The sequence below is a fragment of the Prinia subflava genome, chromosome 11, assembly GCF_021018805.1.
Source record: "Prinia subflava isolate CZ2003 ecotype Zambia chromosome 11, Cam_Psub_1.2, whole genome shotgun sequence".
Taxonomy (NCBI): Eukaryota; Metazoa; Chordata; class Aves; order Passeriformes; family Cisticolidae; genus Prinia; species Prinia subflava.
Window position 1 is genome coordinate 19,502,350 of NC_086257.1, and position 23,819 is coordinate 19,526,168.

A 23,819-nucleotide genomic window follows, 5' to 3' on the forward strand; every position below is an offset into this window, starting at 1 on the left:
TTTGCTTGGAAGCCTTAAATATTTGCAATATGTTGTTTATTTGGTTTACAAAGTTTTGTGCGGTTTGAACACTGGTTTTTGTTTTAGCAATGAGTTTTGGCAGAGCACATTCTAGCATATGTAGTCAGTCATAAACAAACTAGAGACCACTAATGCTTTAGTCCTGGGGCTGTATCAAAGCATGTAAGGTTAAATTAAAACTGTCTGTTTGACTTTGCTTCTTTGGGCCTGTGCTCCACTGAGACCTTCAGGATGCTCACGTTATAATTCCGTGCCTTCCCTCATTAAAGCAGCGACTCTCTTAAGTTTTTTGCAACTTTAATCTCTTAGTCAAGGAGGGGTTTTCCGGTGTCCAGGCTTGGTTTGTGGCTGAAGGGCAGCGCTGCCCACGCAGGCCTGTGCGAGTTGGGCACCCAAAGCGAGCAGAGCTGCGGTGCTTTCTGCGGGATTCCGTGTGCTTCCCGGGGCAGGGCAGGGAGCCGGCAGCAGCTGCCCTTCAGGAGCCGTGTGCTCGTGGATAAATTGTGCAAGCTGGGTCCTTGAACCGGATTGTGGAGTCTGCAGCAGGGTGCAGTGAGGAGCAGCGAGCAGCGATGAGGGCTCGCAGGGTGAAGGCGGCTGCGGGTGCCCGGGGGAGGCTGTGTCACCCCACGGCAGCACAGTGGGATGGGCTCTGCACAGGGTCAGGGGAGAGCAGGATGGAGCCTTCCCTCAGCACGGGGGTTCAATGGGCTGTGCTGGAGCACAGCGCTTCTCCAGGGGCCCGCCGACCCTTCCCCGGGGACCCGCCGACCCTCCCTGGGACCTGTCACCCTCCCCGGGGCCTGCCCTTGGTTCTCTCCTCAGATTTAGCCACCCAACCCATGGCGTTCTTCCTACACCTGTTCAAAACACTTCTTTCAGTGTTGCTTCTGAACCAAATGCTGTCTTCACCTCCCTGTCATTGCAATCAGAGAGTTACAGTTTAGATTTTTTTTTTAATATTTGCACATATTTCAGTCTCTTTTCCTAAATAATTTAGGCTTTTAACACTTTAATGACCCAAAATCTCAGGTAGTTTTGTTTGGAGCTATTTCTTCCTCAGGCAAAAATCAGACCTGAAATGTTTTTTTTTTTCTAAAGTTAGTGAAGAAAAAAACCCCTCTCTGGTAGCTTTTCTGAGTTGTTGAGATCAGCTCTGAATTTCCAGATAATGTAATTTTCTTTTTTAAAAGAGGTCCCCTCCCCCCTCCCCGGCAAGCCCTAAAGTATTCTTTGTGTGAATGTACTATATGATCTCTAATTATATGATCACATACCATTCCACAAATAGTGCAATACAATAGCATAGAATTATTTCTTGGATCTGGTAGAGGTCTATTCACTAGACTACCTTAAACCCTGAGCTTGCAAGTTGTTTTGTGTAAATTGACTCCTTCGCCTCCCAGAAGCCCTGTTTACTGTAAGCTCTGCCTTAAGGCCAGGTTCAAAGCTTGTTATGGAATCAGGGTTTGGGATGTCAGCCTTGAAAGTTGCCATTTAGCTGCTCTTATACAGCACATGCATATTAAGCAGCATAGCAGAATAACAGTGAAATTGCTCACCTAGGTCTGCAGATGAATTACCATAATTAACTGCTTCTTCCCATGAATTGCACCTAACGAGGGCTGTGCTGTTGGCTGAAAATAAATTGCATAATGCATTGCTGTTGACTGAATTATTTACATACCTCAGAGAGGAGATGGTATAAAAAGCTGCAGAACAAGTGCTGGACCATTAGGAGAAAGAACTGGGGGGAAGGAATCACAGCTAGAAGGCGGTGTAGCCTGCCTTCTCCTGGGTCACCCAGGAGCTCTGTGTCCTGTTTGCAACACACTGTGTGCCTCCATGGTTACATATTTATCACATTGCCTTGCATAATGTATGTGTGGAGAAAGCAGAGTTAGATCTGTGCACACAGCCTTGGGCCCGCTCTTAAAAAGAGTGTGGCTGTGTAGTTATAAATTGCTAAAAATGGCTTTTTTTTTTTTCTCCTCTCTCCCCCTGTGTTACTGGGCCCAAAATATCTGAAGTCAAAAGCAGAATGTGGCTTAAGAAATCAATTATAAACCAAACTGGACAATTTTTGAGGTGCTTGCTGTTCTGTGTTTACCTGAAAAGGGTCCTTTGTGTGCCTGTTGTGAGGTGGTTGAAGATTAAGCTATATCCATTATGTGTTTTTTTTCTTATTTAGCCAAGAACTGTTTTAAAGGAGCTGTATTTGGATCTGCTATCCTTTTGTTGTCTTGTGGAATGCTGTGCAGCCCTATTTATTATGACTTACTAAAAAAGATGCCTCTACTACATAGAGATTACTTACACTAATTTACCAGAGGAGTCAGACAATAAATACATGTGTGAGCTGCTCCATGCACATACAGTGGTAACACCGAAATAACTGCAACAACTGAACATGGGCTCCATCAGAGGTGGTGTTTTGTGTTAGAATTTTCCAAAATAAGGCTCGTCACAGCTTGTGTTTTCCATAGGTAAAACCCAATCTGGAATTGCACGTCTTGATTCCTAATTTTCTGGGGGTTTTGCTTTGGTCTGGGACTTTGTTTTGGGCCTAATCTTGACAAAAATCCTTGACAAAACTTGGAAATACTTTTTTTTTTTCCTTTTTTCCCTTGTGCACAGGGTTGTCCATCCATCTGCCTCCATCACAGAGGTGGTGGCCCAGGATGGATGAAGGAAGCTGCAAGTGGGGTCATGGCCCTCTCAGAAACTCAGTTGTTTATGTGATCACTTCTGGTTATGATCCCAGTGGAAATGTGGTTGCAGTGGGGAAAAGCTTTGTAAAAACAACTCTGCTTAGGAAATTGGATCACAAATAATTTTTTATAAGTAGGCCAAAACATTGCGTGATAAGGTTTGTATTGAGTGGGCTCCCATTTCTTGCCAAATTAGCTGGAATAGGTCAGCTTTTGTGATAACTGCAACAAGAAAAGCTAGTCAGTTGTTTTCTGGTTTTATTGTGTTTTTTTAACCTATTAAAAATTTTTCTTGAAAAGCTTTATTTCCTGTTTGAGTACATGTGCTTGAAGTTTGGCAAAGATGTGATCTTTGTGTCAGCAGGGGTTATTTTTGGTTTGGTTTTATTTTGGATTTGTTTTGTTGGTTTGAGGTTTTTTAATGTTGGTAGGGCTATTCTGTAAAACATAAATCTGACATAGGCAACCTTAGTTTTTGCATTTCTAATAGACTGTTCAGGCTGGTGAACCACTTACTGTGGAGAGGTTTTGTTGTAGTATTAAAAAGCAATAAATGACAAACCCCCATTAATTGGTATGCAGGCAAAAGTGTAAAGATAGCACAACAGGCTTGGAAATAAAATACATCAATGCTACCTAACATTTGTGACATACCTAACAAATTATGACAAAACATTTTTAACAAACACGTTTCTCCAAAATTTCAGAATGCTTTCAAACACTTCACACACGGTTCCTGTGCTGTACACTTCATAGTGCTGAGTGATTAACACTGCTGCAAATACATCCTGTCCAAAAAAATGCCACAGAGGAAAATTTGTTTTGTGTGTGTGTAGGTTTTGAGGGTTTTTTAACATTGTGTTTTTATTTATATTTTTAGAGAACGATCCAAATTCAATTTATGGAAACAAATAGGATTTTTCCATAGCAAGGTTTTGAGATTTACAGTAAACAGAAAGGGGATCTGCTCATGATTATTACAGTCCTTCAGACACACGGTGAATCTTGAAATCACTGCTGAAGGATGGAGCCTTTTCTGTTCTTCTGTTATTGTTTGTCACTGAACTTCTGAGCTGTTATTTAAGAGAGATGGATGATAAGAAAGGACATCAAAGACCTTGGAAATACCTTGCCAGAATTTGAAATCTGAACTGGGGTGTTGTAAAGGCATATTTCCTTTTAGGGGGCTGGAAGAGACCAGGACTGTAAGAGTGTAGAGGAAGGGGAGAAGTAACATTAATTTCTTGCACTTCTCTTTGGAGCCCTGATTCCGTGAGTGCCTGAGTTTTGTGCTTTAGTGTGGGAACTTCACCAGCTTCCTTGTTCTCTCTGTTAACAATCAACTGATTTAGGGTCACGAGTGTGATACGGGACATGGCCACCTGACGTGGCACTGCCTGGTGTGGGACATGGACCCATCAGTGTTCTGGGGTTTAATTGTGCCTTACTGGGTGCAGGTAGAATTTCAGTGAAAAAATTGGGCAGTAGGGAAGGGATACAGAGAGAGGAAAGTGTGCATGGAATTACTGATATTACATTGTCTGGGAGGAAAAATGGTAATTTCAGAATGTGGCCTTTTGGTGGGTTGGATGAAGATTTTTGTGTGTTATAGAAAATTTTTAAGAGAAATGTCACAAAGGGAATAAATGAACAAATTTTGTGCGAAGCCTTGAGGCAGTGAGAACCTGCTATGAAGCTTGAGTGGAGGGGACAAGACTTTACATTCAGTGTATAATTATAGCTATGGAACAATTGTAAATTTGCAGGTGAGAAAATACTGTGCTTTGCATCAGGCTTTCCAATTCCCAGTGGAGCAAGGATGGTATTTGTCTTGGCTAACATCTGTTCCTTTCTGGAGTAAGTGGCTTTAAAGGAAGGCATGAAACTTTAATATGATTTCTGGTTAGCTCAATCTGTCTCTTTCTTTGTATTTTCAAAACATACTTTATTTTATTAGATTCAAGAATACAGGTTACTTATACAAGCTGCTGGCTCCTTACATAAATAATCATATGATAAATGCAATTAGATTGAAGTTCAGCAATATTGAAATCACTTCCATAGGAAGCTGGCTGACTGCCCAGACATCTGACGTCATGTAGGAACCACACTCTTGGTCCTGGACAAATGTCTTTGGCATAGCCCTGAGAAAGTCACTGTGGTTGGGTGGAAATAAGCTCTGAAAGGCTGAATGTTTATGCCTGATGCCTTCCCAGGCATATCCCTCCCTGCAGACACCTTGCTGCACACCTCTGAGGATCCCTGCTCTCCACAGGGACGGGGAGGAGAGTGCCAATCCTTAACCATTAGGAATTCTTTCATGTATAGCATCAAGTTTCCACTCAGCCTTCCAAACCCTTGTTATGTGCTGTAATAATGTGGGAGAAGGACTTCGTTGTGGCCAACGTAATTCTTGGTAAACAGAGACGAGGAATGATGTCTCATTAAAAAATGTAGTGTGGCAATAGGAAAATCATGTTTATTACCAGTTCTAGAGTTGTATAAATAGAGATGTGAGACATCTGCTGAGCATTGCTGTAGTAGAAACACTGAAGTGTTTCATGTTTTTTCAAGTTAATAAATCTCAGATCTAGGAAGAAGAGCAGTGGAGTGAGGGCTAAGATAGCAAGGCAAATGAAATGAGCAGGGGCAGTGGAGTGATGGGAGACTTTTTAAATGTATTTCCCCGAGGAGGTAGTTGTTTAACAATGTTCAATGTTTTAGGGTTTGTATCTCCTTGTGCTTGTTAAAAAGCAGGATAGACTAGGCATAATAAGGAAAAGCCTTGCATCAGGCCATTAATTACACTTTTATTTAGATGGTGTGTGTTGGGCTGGTAGAAGTGAGAGCTGCATCTGTAGAGCAGGTGTCATCCCCACAGTGGGGAGCTCCCTGTGTTGTTGGGATAATTGTATGGGGATTCCTAAATTTTAGAAGGTTTTTGTCTCCTCTTCACATACCTGCAGGACCTGGCCTTGAAAGATCACTAATGCTTATGATAAAGGGGGACTTGAGGTTTTCTTGGTGGCCTTTTTTTGTTTGACTGGTTTTTTATTTATTTAAAAGCAGTGAATGTGTCTTAATAAAATTCTGAAAAATTAAAAGAAAAAAAGCTCTTTTTGTGCAGTGTAGTTCTGAGCTTCTAAGGACTGTAATCATAGTTTAGATTTAAAGCCAAAAATAAAGAAATAATTTATTGCCAGTTAAACATGAGCAAACAAAACCCAGTATATTGAAGAATGTTTTGAATCTATTTCCACAGGAAACATAGACAAGAATCTCTCAAAATTGGTCACTAGTGGCCTAAACAAGGTAATAGTGTCTGCTGTGTGACAGGAGTGTGTTCTTCAGGATCACTGGTTTTACACTGGAGCAAGAATAAAATAGAAGGTGCAAGTGCCACGACATATAGTTCCACAAATATATGCCAGTGTTTCTCTTTATTACAACATAATTGGTTGAAATAAGGAGAAACTTAAAAATTGCATTAGGTGTATTTCAAATTGGGTTAATAGAATTCTTATGTTTCATTTTGTTGTTTGTTTTTGGGATTTGTTAATACTCCAAGGTAGACTGCTGGATTTTTTTTTGCTGTATTTATGTACTGAAATTTATGAGTTATTCAGCTGACCACCACCTCTCATCTCATGAGTATATATTCAGGATTTTTTTTGTTTGTTTCTTTAACAAAAAACCTCATAAAATCATGCTGTGCTGTTTTGAAACAGCACTCAAACCCCTCCTTATTGCCTAAGCGAAATTGGTTTTGATGGTAATAATGTTACCTCAAGACCTGTCCTCTCCCTCTGCAATGTTGTCTTTCCTTAATAAAAACCATTCTTGATCCATTTCCAGTTTAGCAACCCCAAACCCATTCAGCTTTATCCAAATCTGATGCCAAAGCAGATTCTCTGTGGAGAATGGAGCATCCACCAATCTCTACATTCTGACCCTAGTCTTAGTATGAGGATTTTCTTTAAGGTTATTGTTAGAAATTTTGTAACAAAAATCAATTGTGAATAGCTCAGGAAGAGCAGGGCAAGACTTTTTTTTTTGAACCCTGAATCATTCTAGCTTGAGCTTTTTTTTTTTTTTTTTTTTTTAAATACATTTGTACAATGTGTATTTTGAGGTGGAAAAGTTGTAAGATTCTGACTATTGTCCAAACAGACCTGAAAACTTGGTGACATTCTGACTGCAGGCGGGATGTCTGCTCACATTCTGTGGACATTTGTGTGTGTTAATGAAATGGTTGCATTCTGATTAATTTGAATGGTGGAAATTACCGTAGGATTTAGTGAACCAGTATGACTGCTGGAATGGGGTGGCATGGGAAGATTGAGGGACTTCATTATTTATGGGGCAATTTTTATTTTGTGGTTCATTATATTGACTTGAAATTAATTCACTGTGAGGTTCCTGTAAAATTGCTTTGTGCAAAATAGTATTTATTTTACCTTTTAATAAAACACCTAGACTTCTATGAAAGGCATGAAAATAATTGAAATAAATTATATGCAAATAATTATTTAAATAGTGCAGAAATATCATGTGTGGTGCAATTAAAATTCCTGGACTCCCATCAGTCTTCCTAAGTGAAGTCCTCATAATGGTGTTTTTCAGCTGCAGTTTGTCCTGCTCTTGGGCTTTTCCATGTGAAATTCAGCAGCAGCTTGGGTCAACCACAGCAACCCTCTGCTCTAGAAACATGACCAGATTATTTTTCGAGTGATGCAACTGTGAGGATTTTAGGAACACCTAGACAGAGCTGTTCTCTTTGCTGCCTTAAGGCCCCAGAGGTTTAAATTAAATCTATAACCCTGCTGGGGTCAGAGGCTGGTGGGTTCCTCGGCGGTGCTGGGCAGGGCAGCAGCTCCACTTGCTGTGTTCAATGGGGAGGATGCCCAGATCAGGGTGTTGAGTTGAGGTGGGGTCTGAGCCACACAGCAAACTCTTACTGGGATTTTGATACACACAGGAATGAGGAAACCTCTTTAGGACCCTGGTTAGACAAGAAATTAAGCTATAACCAGTCTCTCCCTTTCTTGGGTGTCTCCCGGTCCAGTTTCCTCACATTGCTGTGTTTTCTGAAGCTCAAAATAATGCCTTGTTCTCAACTGATATTAATCATCTTGCATGCACTGAAGTGTGGATCTGACTGTGACTCAGAACAATTTAAAATCAGGCTTCATGTCTTATGAAAATAAATGGCTCCCAGAGGAGAAAGGACTTCTGTTTTCATTTATTGCTCGTGATGGTGAGCTGTGCCTCGGTTTGAGACATCCCATCTTGCACTGACTTCCTTCGTGTCCCAGTTCATGCTGACAATGCCCTTGGCTTTGATCCCAGCCTTTGCTGGGAGAAAATCTTGTAATGGTTTGGGTGGCTTGTGGACAGATCTGATAAGAGAGGGTTTCTGATGTTTCGTCAGCAGGTCAGGCAGGGATTGACAGAAATGCAACTGGCAAATGTTTTAAGCATGGGGAGGGAAAGGTGTCATTGAAGGGAAGGCAGCTCATGGGAAGAATTGAATTGGCTTTGGGAACAGCCCTGGAGCAAGGAACTACTGAAGTAAAGGCTGTGAAGATTGATCTTTTGGGGGTTATTGCTGGAGGCTATGTGAAATTTTGCTATCATTAAAATAAATTGTATTTGAGTGTTTTCTAACTGGTACTTTATCTTTGGCCCACAATTGAAGGAAGTTACTTTTTGTCCTTTTGGATTGCACTGGGTGTGTCTGTTTCAGGGGTTTATAGCCAGTTTCAGGGGGATTTTTTTTTTTTTCGTGGAATGAATGGTCTAGGTTGGTTACTTAAGTAACATGTTTCAAAGTGGGAGGGGAAAGTTAAATTTTCAGCACTGTGTTTGCTGACAGTGAACCCAGCTGAGAAGAAAATGGTTTCTTTGAAAACTGTCGAGAGCTATGGGAATATTTGCCTAAATTCATTCACCACATTAATTTCTAGATGACACTGGGTAGTATGGGTATAGAGGCTACACTGTAGTTCCACCTTTGGGCATAGGCTAGTGTTTTTTTTAAAGCGTGATCTTCCCCATCAGAGGCAACATGGAATATTGGTGGCCTATTTGTCAGAATTTTAGATAATCTAGACAGAGTTGCTTAGACAAGTCTATTTTTGGAGTAAGTTCTGGGAACAGTAAGTTGGAGTGGCAACTTTTATTTATATTTTGGATGCTTTGTCTTTGTCCTCATCCTTGTCGAGCTGGACCAAATGATTACATTTTAAGGCAAAAAATGTAATCTGGTTTGGGAGCTAATGCATTGCATTATTCAACAGCAGCCTCCACCCAGTTAAATGTAGTATTGACAGTTGCAGCACCACGCTTCAATGTATTGAAGATTAAAATATCTTTGTGTATTTGTGGGAGAGATTTCTGATGCGTTTTACTTTATATATGCAGTCATCAGGGCCCATTTGTCATTTATCTGTCTAGTTTGAGACACGTCACACCTGTGATCCTTCAGAGAACCTGGGATCAGTTATACTTTACTGCAAAGACAAGAGACTTTTGGCAGTCTTCCCTTAAAAAGTGGGAAACATGCATGGACATTGGTGCAGGTTTGGAGGCTGCAGTGTGATTTTTGTGTTATTCTATATAGCTGCCATGGAAGTTTGGCCACCTGTTCATTACATTATTTCTTTATTTTATTATTTCATTTAGGAAACTTGGTTTTTTAGAATACCAGCGAAAGCAAAAATCTCAGGAGGCTGTGCTGAATGGCTGCAGTTTTTTGAAAAAAAAATCAGAATGAATTTTACCTTCTTTTCTCAGCAAGCCAGAACACAAGAATTAGTACTGATTAAGACCTCCTATGTCATCATCTTGTTAATTATAATTTTCAGTTTTGACTTAGGGGGAGGGGGTGTGTCAGTTTACCCAATGAATTAAGAAAACAGTAGCATGTGGAGACACTCTGAATCTTTGCACTGTTCAGTCCAGCAAACAAAGTCATGTGTTTGTGTGGAGGGGACTGAATTAGTTCTCCTTGGTTGTGACATCTGGTCCATCTTGTGCAGCAGAGTGTGGTTGGTTTTGGGGCAGGTGTTGGATTTGTGGCTGGATGTGTTCTTGATCAGTGACGACTTTCTGTTGCATTGCACTGAGCTGTGTGTTCCTGGAAGTGAAGAGCTCTGTGTGGCAATGGGAGATTCTGGTATTTTTTCATTGTCCTGAGCAACATCTGCAGTTAACTGTGCAGTTTCAGAGGACATCTGAAAACCCCAAATCTCCACAGGACAGTTCATGCTTCTAGCAACAATTGCCTTGTACGTGGCCACATGGAAAATGAGACTCCTATTTGCATTCTCTGTCCTGTTTTCAGTCTGATGGGGAGGTTTAGATACTTTAGTTACCTAAAGAAGATAAAAACCCCAGCGAGACTGGCTATAGAGATCAGCTTTGTGCCAATGGGTGAGTGTGCTTTTTGTAACTGTGCTTGTTACCAGGAAATGAGTGAGGGCATGGCTGGTGCCCTGCCTTTGGAGGAGCAGCAGTGTTTGATCAAACCAGGTGTGTGCCAGATCACAGCTGCTCCTTTAGGGCTTTTTTGTGCAAATCCAATCTGGCAACATAATTTTGTACCAGCTCATCTTTTTGCCTTGTGTGGTGGTTTGATGTGGTGTTTCATTTTCAGGCCTTGAACTGATTTAGCCAAAGTCCTTGGTGTGGTTGCAGAGAGAATGGGTAAAAGTTCACATCTGTAACAAAACCCCAAAACTCTTGCAATACAAACAGCAGTGTTTGCCACTGTAAGAATTTCAAATTATTGCAATGCAGAGTGTGAGGGGACATTGTCTCTGGTAGTCAGTATTGGAATAAGCTGTGTTTCTCCAGTATCCTTCTCCAGCTTCTTCAGACACTAAAGGAAAAAGCATATTGAAATTTATCCTAGCAGTTCCACTATGGTGGACCAATCTGCTGCTGTGGATTTGATGTGTTGTTCACAAGTGTGCTGGGAGAGGTGTATTTTACAGTCACAACCATGGATCATGTGCACCAGGTACAGTTTCTGTGTGTTCTAAGCATCTGGTAGTCTGTGCTTCCAAGCTCCTGTGGATTTATCTGCCCTCCTCTAGAACCACAACAGCTGAAACAACTTCCATTAAACTTGAGGATAAGTACAAGGGAGTTTGCTTAGTAAAGAAATAAACTCCATGATGATTTCTGGATGTGAACGTCTAACATGGGAGCGTGCAGTTAACGTAATTTTAAAGAAATGAAAGTTATTTTATGTGAGTGGCAGACTCTCACATCTCCATATGATTCCCTCATTGGTTCCCCTGCTGGCAATTCACAATCTGTCCTTCAGGGTTGCACTTAATTGTGCAAGTATTCGCTGCATTTTCAGCTCCTAACTACCACAGGTGCTTGTTTGCTCCTCTCTGGCCTGTGGCACTTACAGGTATGCCTCTGGAGTGAGGAAATGAGGAGTCATTAAACTAGAGGAAACTCAAAAATAGCTTGCTTCAGGCAGCTTATTGCAAGGTTGTTTAGTGTTATTTTTTTTTTTCTAAATAGCAGAATAAAGCTACAACAGTACAAACATTTTAAAGACTGTTTCCTCATTGCTGTGACTTGTTTATTTCTTTTTTTAAATTCCTTCCCTCCCCCCCCCTCAATGTCAGATTATGAAATTTTTGGGCTGTTACCTTACCATAGCTACAGCTTTAGCAAAGATGAAAATAGTAACCTGAGTAATACCATATGCCAGGGATGGCAGTGACACTTCCTCTGGGGTGGTGGATGAAGCTCTTGCTCTCAGGTTTATCTGTGGGATAGGTGATACGCTGACCTCTCTCCACGTTTTGGCACTCAGTCCAAGCTGGGCGTTCTCCCGTGGGCTGGGGCGTCCATTTGCTCTCTGCAGATGTGTGATGGGGAGCAGTGGCATTATCCCATGGCATGGCTGGAACACAAACCCCATCCAGGTAGAGAGCAGGTAGAGCCAGGCCCCTGTGCTTGGAGAGCAGCTCTTGGCAGCACGGAGCTGGATTCCCACGTGGCGATGTTCAGGACACTGCAAGTGAGGAGCAGTCGGGTCTAAGGGGAACCCAACTGCTTGGGGCTGCCAGGGAAAGAAGGTGTCACCCCCAGGATAAAAAGCAGGGATTTGGGGTGGCAGGATTTGAGAACAAAGGAGGTGGCAGCAAAGGCCAGGCAGGAAAAATGGCTGGAAAGTGTCAAGGCAGTAGACAGAGGTGGCAGAGGGTGAGTAGCTGGCAGAGGAGAAGCTTGTTTCAAAATGACTGGGACCATTTGGTTTATGTTAACACATTCTACTTCACAGTTTGGGAGGAGTGCAAATAAACTAGGTCAGCTCATGCAAGCCTTGTTAAGAGAAACATGAAAAAATGGCTAAGTGTAGTGAGAGAAACTATGGGAAACGTCAAAGATAAAATTGTTTGAATGATTTTATAATTTTTAAAATGATTATTTTTATTGGATGTGCAGTGTTAACTTAGTGAGGCAGCATGGATTTTATTTTCCCTGCTGCTATAGTTAATGATTATCTTGCTTCTTTTGGAGAGTGAAAAATAACAGTGGTCTAGTGTGGCTGGGGCTCTGGAAATATCTTTGACTCAATAGGCAGCAGTTCTGTAAACAGATGTGAGACGTCTCAGAAAAGGATGTAAAATTATTAAACCATAAAGCAGTGAAACCATAGAACCTTTCAGTGTGTTTACCAAAGTTCTTATAGGTTCATGCTCAAAGGAAATACAACCACTGCTAGAGAATCTCATTAATTTATGTCTCAGTCAGCTTCAAATCTGTACCAAAAATGCATTTCCTGACTTAAAAATATGAATTTATTAGGACAGCGCTGCTGTGCTGTGGGTATCATGGGGAAGTTGCTCATCTACTAAATTAATAGAGGCATGTGTGTTGAACTTCCTTACACAGCCATTCCCTTTTGCTACCCAAAGCAGGAACGGATGACTTTTTCCCTGCTGTTGCAGAATAAGGAATTGGACCAGAGGCAGGTTAGGCTCTAACAGCAGTTGTGTCAGAGCTGGTACCGAAGTGCACAGGAACCAGGTCTGCAGCTTCCCTGCAGGTTTCTGGCTCGTCACAGCCACCTCATCATCCTCAGTAAAGTTCAGCCCTTGAGAGAAAATCCAATTCATTTTTCACAGTAGTGAGACGAGGCGTGGCAGTGGAGTAACCACAGCAGTGGGGGAGGATTTGACAGTCCTCAGTGCCCTCGCTGTCTTTCCCCTTCTGCTGCCATGACCTAGGTGACATGGAGCATCTCTCTTTTCCTGGCAGCAGAAATTAGTAGTGCTGACACCTTTCTTTGTACACTGGACTCAGCAGCTAATGTCCTTGAGGCAGAACAATTCCAGAAGCCTGTCCTGCTAATGAGAAAAAAACCCAAAGTGGTTTCTTTTAAAGTCTTTTCTGGAAACTTAGCAAAATATCTGCCTGGGTTTCCAAGTTGGGTCATCCCCACAGTCAGAATCAGCAGTGGAAGTTTCATTAGGCAGTCGAGTGGTCTCCAGTTTGAGTGGCAGGAACCCATTAACAGCTGAGGGAGGGGGTGGGAGAGATTTGTAAATTGGGGAGCACTGTGGTGAAGGTAATTAGGGAGTGATTGCTAGTGCTCTAATGCAAAGACTAAAGGCATCAAATGAGACTAAAAAGTGATATCCAAAATAAACAGTTAGGTAATTTTTTTTTTTCCTAGAATATTCCTGCAGAATTTTTTGCCTCAGGACATGGTAATGCTAAAAGCTGATGTGAATTCAGAAAGCCATTATATATTCATGGAAGAAAAATTGACCTAGAGCTATTGAACACTCAGTTTTTGAGCTGACATGGAAAGGGAGACTTTTGTAAAGGGATTAAAAGGAGGCTTGTGAATTTAGGAACAGCTCTCGTAATGAGCACTGTGTGAGAAAACATGCAGATGCTCATCAGAAAATATATCAAGTGCATCATTAGCCATTTGGAGGGAGCTGAAGTTGCTTTCTGGTACCAAATTGGTGATAAGCAAAGTGTAAAGGCCCTTCTTGCCTAATAAAAGAGAAGCCTGTTAAGTGTGTTATGTTTGAGGCATTAGAAGGTGAAGCTGGTGCAGGAGTACAAAGAGACATGGCAAGACAAAAGCCAGTCACCTTTTCAGAAGGATTTTAAGTGGTTCTGAGTGGGGTGAGACTGCCTTTGCCAGGAACAGCATAAGCCCAAGTGTAAGATAACAAAAAACTTCAGTTGGATGGATGGAATAGGCCATGTTTTACTGGTGCTATGCAGAAAGAATTGCAAAACTTAGATATAACATACATAAATGTGTAGTCTGTATAAAGACAGAGGCACCAGTAAAAAATTCAGGTTTTTAATGAGTGGCATTGTGCATCTTGTAGTTGTACTTGAGCATTTTGAAGATGTAGAGTCGCAGTCTATAAGGCTTTGGAAATGCTTTCAAAATAAGAATACCTTTGGTTTTTATTGCCATTTGCCTAAAGTCTAAAGAGCCCTGGAATGTACACTGAGGCTTGAAGGACTAAAACAATCTTGCTTTTCTTCGTGGTTATGTAAAGAGTTAGTTAAGAGGATTCTTGGAAGAGCAATGGAAATGGAATGGTAGTATATGTCAGCCTTTCAGCTAATATGCCAACTATATGCTTTAATTAATCTTTTTCTTTCCAAGTGATCATTACATGAGATTGTGGTTACTCTAATGCAAAGACCAAAGGCATCATGTGAAAATGGAAAGTGATGTCCAAAATAAACACAAGTATTTTTTTCATAAAATATTCATAGAATCTGCCAAGTATTGCTCAGATACATGTCATAAAGTCTTGGTTTTTTTACCTTGATTTGTGAATGTTTATGATATTTTTTCATATTTTTATGTTAGAAGATTGAGTTTCATTGTAGGAAGAAGTTCTATACTAAGCAGATAGTTAGCTAAAGGGAGGAATTTTGCAGATATTTCAAAATTCTAGGAGCACTAAAAGCATTACCCTACTAAATGAAATTTTAACTTCAGGATATGGTTTAAACCTTAATTTTTAAGAGAATTCTTTTTAACAACTCTGTTTTTTATCTACATAAAGGTTTGATTAAGGCTTGTGGTCACACAATTAGAATATGTCACCATACAATTAAAATATGTCCCCTGTGTAGTAAATGCTACATATTTGAATATTGGCAAGGTGGGATGGGATGAAGGTAAGGCTGCTGTTCAAGCTTGGGAAGACAGTCATGTTAAAGTTTCTTACCTTTTTTTCCCCTTCCCACTAGATATTCACAGTTGGGAGATTAAAAACTCCCAGCTTTCTCTCTGTGCAGCTGCTGTTCTTTTTTTCTGGCAGAAGATAACTTGGGGGTAGCCTTGGTTACAGTGTGAGTGCACATTTAGCTCCCCTGGTATTTAGGGGAAATGAAGCTGGGCTCGTTATGTCCCCACCATGCTTTGCTTTTCGTGTTTCAAAAATGTGTTTCTATATAAAATATTTAAGAGTGTTTGTGCCTATATACATATATATAAAATACAGTGTTTGTACGAACATGCTTCTTGGATAGATTTGCCTTGGTTTAGGTTAGAAATAGCAATTATGTGCTAACAAATTGCCTATTACATATGCCCAGTATACAATTTTTCCAGTAAATTTGTAACAGTTTGCTCAGTTCCAAGCCTGTGTGAGTGTGCACTGCCTCTCCAACCCATTCTGGTTTTTGCATGTGGAAATAAATTCATTTGGTTTTGCATGTTAAGTACTGTATTAATGAAAACTCAAACAGTCACATATATTTATGGGACTTTGCAATTGCTTGACTTTTAAGATGCTTGATAACGAATTAGAATTAAATACAAACTCAAGGAGCTCCTTTGGCAAATAAGCATAGATGCTCATTGCACTCATCATGTGGCAGTTTTTCATGCACACAGTATTTACTTTAGCAGCATGAACTGTAGAATGTGCCCCTTAAAGTGCCAATTGTGGCTTAATTATAGATGCAGAAATCACAATTTAAGTTGTTTTGCTGAAGGCTGTGCACTGGTTCTCTCTGAACCAAAGTGCACATTTTGGGAACAAAAAATCTACAACCAGCAATACCTGCTGGAAATGGATGTGCTGGAATGGTGCTTTCTATCAGGGTTTATTTTATAAAAGAACTGCCCAAACCATGTTATTGAGGTTTCAAAGACAAATATCCCAAGGGCAGCGAATAGACAGAATAAACCATTGTAGGACCCATGATGTCCAAGAGCACACAACAGCACTGCCTGGTGCTTGGCCAAGCCCCACAGGTTCTTCTCAGCTGTGGGTCCCAGTCTGGATTGAGGAAGGGCTTTTCCCTCCTTGGAGCAACGCCCTGCATTTGTCCTTGCAGAATTCCAGTGGGTTCCTGGTCTCTCTGGAGGCCAGCCCTGCTTTCAGGCGTAGCTGTTGGTTGCCCCCGGCCTGGTGTTACCTGCAGGCTTGATGAGAGTGCATTCTTGGGCCTCCTCTAAGTCACTGGTGGAGACATAGGATAGGTCAGGTCCCAGGAGAGGTGGCTGCAGTGTTCCAGGTGCTGCTGGCCTCCCAGACACCACAGAATGGTTTGTGTTGGGAGGGACATTAGAGACCCTCTCGTTCCAACTCCACCGTGGCATGGAACAGTTCCAGGGATGGGGCATCCATATCTTCTCTGGGAAACCTGTTCCAGGGGAATCACTCACAGTTAGCAATTTCTTCCTCATACCCAATCTAAACCTGCCCTCTGGCAGTTTAAAGCCATTCTTCCTTTTCCTGTCACTATGTGCCCTTGTACAAAGTCCCTCTCTGTTTTGTTTAGGTCCCCTTTAGGTACTGGAAGGTGCTATGAGGTCTCTTTGAAGCTTTTTCTTCTCCAGTTCTCCCAATATGGCTTCATAGCAGAGGTGCTCCAGTCTTCTAAACAACTTTGTGACCTCCTCTCAGTTGTGGAGGAGCCATTGCTTGCTGTATGTGGAGCTCAGCTGTGTTTCCACCCATCTGGTGGTCATTCATCCAGCTGGCCACAGCCCAGATTGGATAGGTCCATATTGTGGGGTCTAAATCGGGGTAATCCCCTCTGCTGCTCTCCTTTTTATTTGAGGGTGGCAGCAAACCTGCCTTTCTGTAGCCATGGAGGACCCCTCAGTCTCCACGAGCTTTCTGACGTGACAGTGGTGGCCTTGCTGTGACCTTGGTTCTCTGCACCCTTGGACACAGCCCATCTGGTCCCATGGGTCAAGATCAAATAATCACTGATATGAGCCTCAGCCTTATCTCCCATCTGCTGCCACTAAACCATTCACCTCCTTCTGCAACAAGCCCTCTTTTCCCCTGTTTAGCCTTTTACTATTATTTGCAGCATTAAACGTCAAACTATTTTCTGATCATTTCCATGAAACGTCGATTTGAAAAGTTGTGGTTTATCAGTGAAATGTAATGCAGTGTGTTACACCCCAATTATACGTGCATTAAGCGTTCCCATAAGAACTCTAAACTGAATTTTGCAAATTTTAATTTAATTATAGACTTACATTTCAGGATGTATTAGGCCACCCACTAAGTGTGAGGGCGTTCTAGATTGCTCCCAAAGAGGTACCGGTTGCTTTGGGAAAACTTAGTTCTTGTCAACCTGATGAAGTTTACAGGAAATCTTCCTGCAAAAATGACAGCAGCTCTCCTCTGACTTCTCTATCGTACCCAATAATTTAATTTTAAAAACATAAAATCTAGTATTTGAAATAACTTCTTGTTAGCGACAAGTGTAAATATTTTTCACTTTTATTCGATATTTGGAACAAGTGCCGTGACTGTTTGTGTATGAATGTGTGCATTTGTACACTGCATAGAAAATACTCAGCATTTATGTGTGCTTCATTCATTTTACTGTTATGAAAAAACCCCTTGTATGTCTAGCCAGAACAGAATTTTACTGTAAACCTAATGCAGTGTGCTCATTTGTATGGGTTGCTGCAACTGGAATTTTTCAAATGCATAATGTGGTGGTCATGATAATGTGTTTACATAGTGTAAAATTTGAGCTTGAATTATGATTACTAAAATAATTGATCGTCAGCATTTGTGCTTTGCATAAGAAGAGTTCGGGAAAGCTGAATATTAAATAAACAGCATGTTGGATGAGCAGCATTTCTCTTTCAACTCATCAAAGGAACAAAAACTAAAAGAAGAGCATGTATTCTTATTGCCAATTACTGTCCAAGGAGGATAATGATACAATCTTTATGACCTGCTAGAACTGTATTCTTAAAATAAATCTCCCATTACATTCCTCTCAGTGTTCAAATACAGTCTTTCTACCAGCAGATAAATTGTGCCAAAAATAAAACCAGAAAGGTCTCTCATACATAGTTTCTGGTTATTAAATAATGTGCACTCTCTCTATCCCTTCCCAGCAGGATCTTCTGGTTTCTCCAAAGCCTTAAGGAGCTCCTGCTGGAACTCAAGGAGCTGGTAGATGCAGGGGGTGAATGAACAAAATTAAAGTTCTTTCCTTAGAACTTCTCACTTATTTGATCATCTTGCAAACAAGTAGAAATGTATAGAATTTCTGTTTGTTGTAAAACAATATTTACACTGTGTCTCTGATACCTCCAGAAGAGCGCTCAGACATCAAAGGGCATCTTCCTTTGGTGGGAATTTTAAGTTCAGTAAAAAAAATTGTTAGAGAAATCATTAGGATTTAAAGGTACATTAGTAATATGTGGGAGTCAAATGCGTTGTGCATTCAGTGTGTTTGATCAGCCCGTATTGTGAGAGTGCAGTCTCTGAGAGAGGCCCCAGAGTGCTCTGTGGTGTGCGTGGGCCAGGGCGAAGGATGGAATAAACACCTCTGATGGGAGCAGAGCAGCACAGGGAGCCTCCTGCTTTGTTTGCTGCTCCGAGGGAAGAAAGAACAGAAATAACGCTGTCTCAGGGCCCAGGCCACGGCCAGAGCAGGCAGGGAAATCTTTGAGATGATGCTTTAGTCTCACTGAGGTGTTTACACTCCTGTGCTGCTGTTCCCTGGAGCTCTGTGGTCTGGCAGTGTGCAGCTGCTGCAGAGCCAACAGGTTGCAGGGGTCTGGATGCAGTGGAAAAAAGGGGAATGTGTCTGGCATGGCATAGGCAGAGGAATACAGGAATATACCCCCCCCCCCCCCCCCCCCCCTTTTTGGGTTTTGTTCCCTTTGGCAGTCTCTGCTGTCCCTAGTACATCTGTGTTTGTAAGCTAAAATGATCAAATCAGTAATGATCACTTTCTTGGGGATTTTATGCTTTTTCTTGTTTCTTTTCTGCAAGGAGTCCTTCAGGGCTTCTGAAGATCTCATTTCTATTCTTGTGATAGCAGGTGCCTTTGATAATCTGTTTTTCTCCAGTCTTGATTATTCTTTTTCTGTGTTGTTTGTTTCTTCCTTTTGGCAATTACATCCTCAATTTTGGATTATTTTAGATTTCTATTGCTAAAATCAAAACAGTCACTAACCGCCTTTCTGCGTTTGCTGATTCATTTTTTTGGGCAGCGAGGCCCCTGCTCCTTTGGCATCCTAGTTGTCTGCATATGGTAATTTATATTGTCTCTTAGCTGCAAGATATTTTTTGTTCAGCAAATTATTCGTGTTTGTTTGCAGTTGATCATTTTTGTCTAATAGCATTTTCTATTCCATGGCACAGCAGTGTCCTGGGAGAAAAGGATTTTCTCCTGGTGCTCTAATGAGTTGTTTTCTTAGCTCTCCCAAATGGTGTCCCATTCTTAGAAACAGTCCAGCAAGTGTCCTTGTGGTGTGGACGTACAGCAGGGCTTGGCAGGCTCATTCTGCCTTGTTTGGAGATTTCTCAGGCAGTGGAGTGAATCAAAGGGAATCCGACGGGGCATTGATGGAGCCAGGGTGACAATGAGATGCCAGCCCAGGCTCCCAGATCCTCCTGAGCTCAGGGACTCCACAGAGGAATGACTCTGCAGAACAACCCCACTCCATCTCCAAACCAGGAGTGATCTGAAATGAGAGTTTTGGTGGTATGATCAAAAGAATTTCATGCAGTTTCCATGAGTAAATCCCTCCAAAACTAGCAAAAGGGTTGTATCTGCTGATCAAAGGGTCCTCTGGCATCCCCAGCCAGTGAGATTCAAGGCAAAGGGAATTTTCAGAAAGCTCATTAAAAATTAACAATACTGGGGGAGAGAAAGCCCAGAGATAAATCCTTAGAGATCATGTTCCTTTAATAGAAGTTTTTGCTTGAAATGAGAAATACCTGAATGCCCACTAGAAAACAAGTTCTGTAATAAATTCTTTGCACCGCATTCCCTATTTGAGGATATGGGAGGTTTATAAATTCTGGATTTATAACCTGTTTTGTTTCTTATATGGAGATCTCTTTGATTTATCTCGGTGTTTGCTACTGTACAATTTACCATATTAAAAAAGAAATCAAATTATGGATTTCTGCACCTTAGATTCTTATGGGTTGTATTGATCTTTCAGGGCCTTTCATGTTTTTGAAGTTTGTGAGACAGTGAAACCTAAATTCAGAAGGTGTTTCTGAGGTTTATTTTTTTATAATGTATGTATTTTATATTATTGATTCCTTATTTCCTACTGTACAAATGGGAACAACTTTATTATTCTTCTGACATTGCTTGTAGTTAAAATCAGCCCTCTTGGTCCAGTATTTGGTGTTTCTTACTGATGTTCCAGAAGGAATACAGAGGAAGCACCATAAAGAAACTTCTGGATGAGATGTACAAGTTAATTATCAATGAGCTGAGATTTTATGATCTCCACAGTGAACTTGTGGGAAGTGCTTCCCTGCAGAAGCAAGAGCAAGTGTGGCACTGCTGGAGTGAATTAGAGAAGTGAAGTGTAAAAAAAGCTTAGTTTTGAATGCATGCTGAATACAAAAATAATTGCAGGCACAATTAAGATAGGTGACTTCCTGTAGCAACTGCCCTCTTAATCTTTCTTTCTCAGTGTAATTACCTGAAAAATACTGTAGTCTGAAGGCAACTTGGTGGTTTATTTCAATATATTTGCTGGTTTCAAATTCAGTGGTAAAGCTAAGCTTAAAAAACAAACAAGAACCAACCCACCCAGGACTGAATGATTAAATTTCCTTTATTTGTTTGTTTGGTGCTCACTGTTCTGCCTCCAAAGGAGCACCAAGCACCTCAGGATGTGGGTTATGTCCTGCTAGGGTTTTCCTTGGATCTGTTTTCCATGACTTGCATCCCTGACAGAGGGATTACCTAGTGCTGTGTGCTTTTTGCTGCCCTATTCGAAATTGTTTTCTTTTGAAAGTAGTGAATATCAAGGCTGATTATAGATGTTGTTTTAAGGAGGTCTTTTAGGCTTTAATTTACACTTTTAACTATTTAATACCAGAAGAAATGTCTGCTATGCCCAGGGTGGATCGAAGGGAAAACAATTTAGTCAACAGGTAGAAGCCCTTGTTTGAAGTAATTGATTGTAATTTTGCTTTGGATTTAGAGAAATCAAACTTTGTCGAGAAAATAACTGTGCTGCTGCAATCTGTTAAAATGTTTGATTTGCCACTAAGATTGAATTGTTGTAGTAGAAGTGGTATTTATTTTGCTAAACAGGCTGTTTTACTGCTTTGCTCTGCTTTTGTTAAAGCACATAACCTTTATTTATACAAATTATTTAAGTTTTTATGACTTTTTAGGAAGTTGCATGTTGATGAATGATGTGTTTCTAATTTATTGTGTCAAACTGCATTTAGAGGAAGGCGTGTATCTAATGCAGAAATCTACTTGGTTTACTGTTGCAGTGTACTGGATAAAGAGGGGAAAGTTCTGCATTTCAAACTAGGGGAAAAGTGCTCTTTTGACAGTAATGGAATGAACTGATTTTCTTGTTCAGTATTTAGGAATTAGTAGGGGTTTGTAGTCTCATAACAGGCAGATAAATTTCTTATCCTTGAATGTCCAGAGTACATACAAAGCATTGAAGCCACTTGAATGCAAAATAGTTGTATTAAAAATAATTTCTATGTCTCTGTAAAAAACTGACCACTTAACACTTTTAGTTCATGAACACTCTGCCTGTGATTTCCAGCAGTTCCACTGATTGCTTAGTTTTCTTCAAACCATAATTTCTTGGTTATTTCATTGATCTTATTTTTTTTTTCCTAGTGGCTTCAATCAGATTTTGTTACAGGTTGCCAACATTTTAAATTGAACTTTAAATTAAAATCTAAACTCAGTTTTGACGTGATATTTCTATAGTATCTATATCTGCAGTGGGTTCTGTTGTCAAAACATTGAAGAATTTCAGTTACAGAATTGCAAAAGGATTTTTTACTGGCTTTTTTTTTTTTTTAAATAGAAATTCTTTGCAAGAAAAAGCTCCTTGTTCTTGAAAGGAATAAACAGAAATGCTTCTGTGGTATTCTTTTTGCTTCCCTCATGCTGTGAGGCAGCAGCACTGGGCAGGAGACACAGCCCTGCTCTGGGGAGCCAGTGGAGATCCTGCCCTCCAGTTCTCTTTAGGCACCATCATTTAGTTCTGATTTGTCCTAGTTGGTTAAAACAGTAAAGCAGCAGGGGTTAAAATTTACTGTGTGGTATCTGTAGGGGTTTGTATTTTAATCTTTTGTAATTCTAAACATATTTAGTAATAACGTCATGGAAGTGTCTATCTTCTTTACCAGAATTTTTAAGGTTACCCTGCCTCAGTTCAGGCTTTTTGGGTCTGGCCATGAGTAACTCAGCTTGGGCAGTGCCTACAGTTTTTCTTTGCAAGAGATTTGGTTAATTTAAAAGAGAAAAATAAAAGCCTCAGGAGGGTTTGGGTGGAGTGCCTGAGATGGGACTGCTGAAATGACCTCACCAGGTCAAGTCTGCTGGTGACTAAGGATGAGCAGGAGGATCTTTCTGCTTTGTTAATCAAAAGAAAAGGAGATGTTGGCTTTACAGCTTTTGCAAGTATACACCTCTCTTCCTAAAATGTCTCACGTGAGAGATGTGACATGTGTGTTTGAACATGGAGAGTGACATGTGAAATCAGATTGCCCCCTTGGCGATTTTAAGCCATTTTTTTACCCAAGCCGAGAAGCTGCTGCAGTGTTCCATTGCACCACATTGCTGGAATTCGAGATTATTTCCTGCTCTTACCCTTTATGGCTCTGCAGCTTGTGCTGGGCCAGAGGAATTCCATGCAGTGGTGGGAGGCTTCATACATCACTTCCATACATGTGTTAGTGACACTTTACACTGTTGTTGCTTCTCTGGCATGAATTATTTGCACTCCCCTGTGGCTGCCTCCCTTCAGCCACACTCATCTTTTCCTGTGAGCCCATGGTTGATCCATGCAGCCACTGCCTTCAAAATTTGGTAAGGATGGTTGGCAGCTGAGGACTGGCAATTGTTCAAGTCAGTTAAGAAGTTTGTAGTTAAATCCTTACACAATGAAGTTATAATAATTAACTCTTCATGTGCAGGCTAAAATAAATGAGTGTAGTTTTATTTTTACTGCTTTACAGGAAGATAATAGGAACAAAAAGATAAAACTAGTGAAGTTTGCTGAATCACTGAATTAACAGATTAGCTAAGAATGCCCCAAGGAAATTATCTTAGCTTGACCAGAGAACAAATAGTGCTAATTGCTCTTTAACTGAGCTTGTTTAGTCTGCAGATGTTGCTAGCAAAACTGCATCCTTTTTGTTTTTGTGGGAGAAGGAGTGTCAGCGTGTAGGTGGTGAGCACACCCAGCCTGTTACAAGTCCAGGAGGGTCAATGAGACTTCTCTGAAAAGGTGTCAAAAGCAGACCAGCAGTAGTATTCCCTGGAGAATATGGCAAGTGGATTTATTTCTGGGTGAAGTTGGTATAAAAAAAGAAGGAGATACATTAAATGGGTCAGAAGTGCTAGTGTTTAAGATGTTTTTGTAATTCCAAGATTTTGCCTGTTCCTTAGGCAATGATAAGAAAGATAAGACACAAGAAAAAGTCTGATAAATGATTGCAGCTGTACCGTGTCATACAACAAAAAATACATATATTGAACCTTGTTTTTATCTGATCTGGTAAGCAGTCTCTACTGAAGTGCAGCAGCTTGTAAACCTGATTTTTTATTACTTGTTGGTGA

At 40.8% G+C, this 23,819-nt stretch overlaps 1 protein-coding gene across 5 annotated transcripts in view; it reads left to right on the plus strand.

Moving 5' to 3' along the window:
• The window catches only part of TBL1XR1 (TBL1X/Y related 1), a 109,723-nt gene that overhangs the window by 13,321 nt on the left and 72,583 nt on the right, over positions 1-23,819 (plus strand). The gene's annotated exons all lie outside the window — the stretch shown is intronic.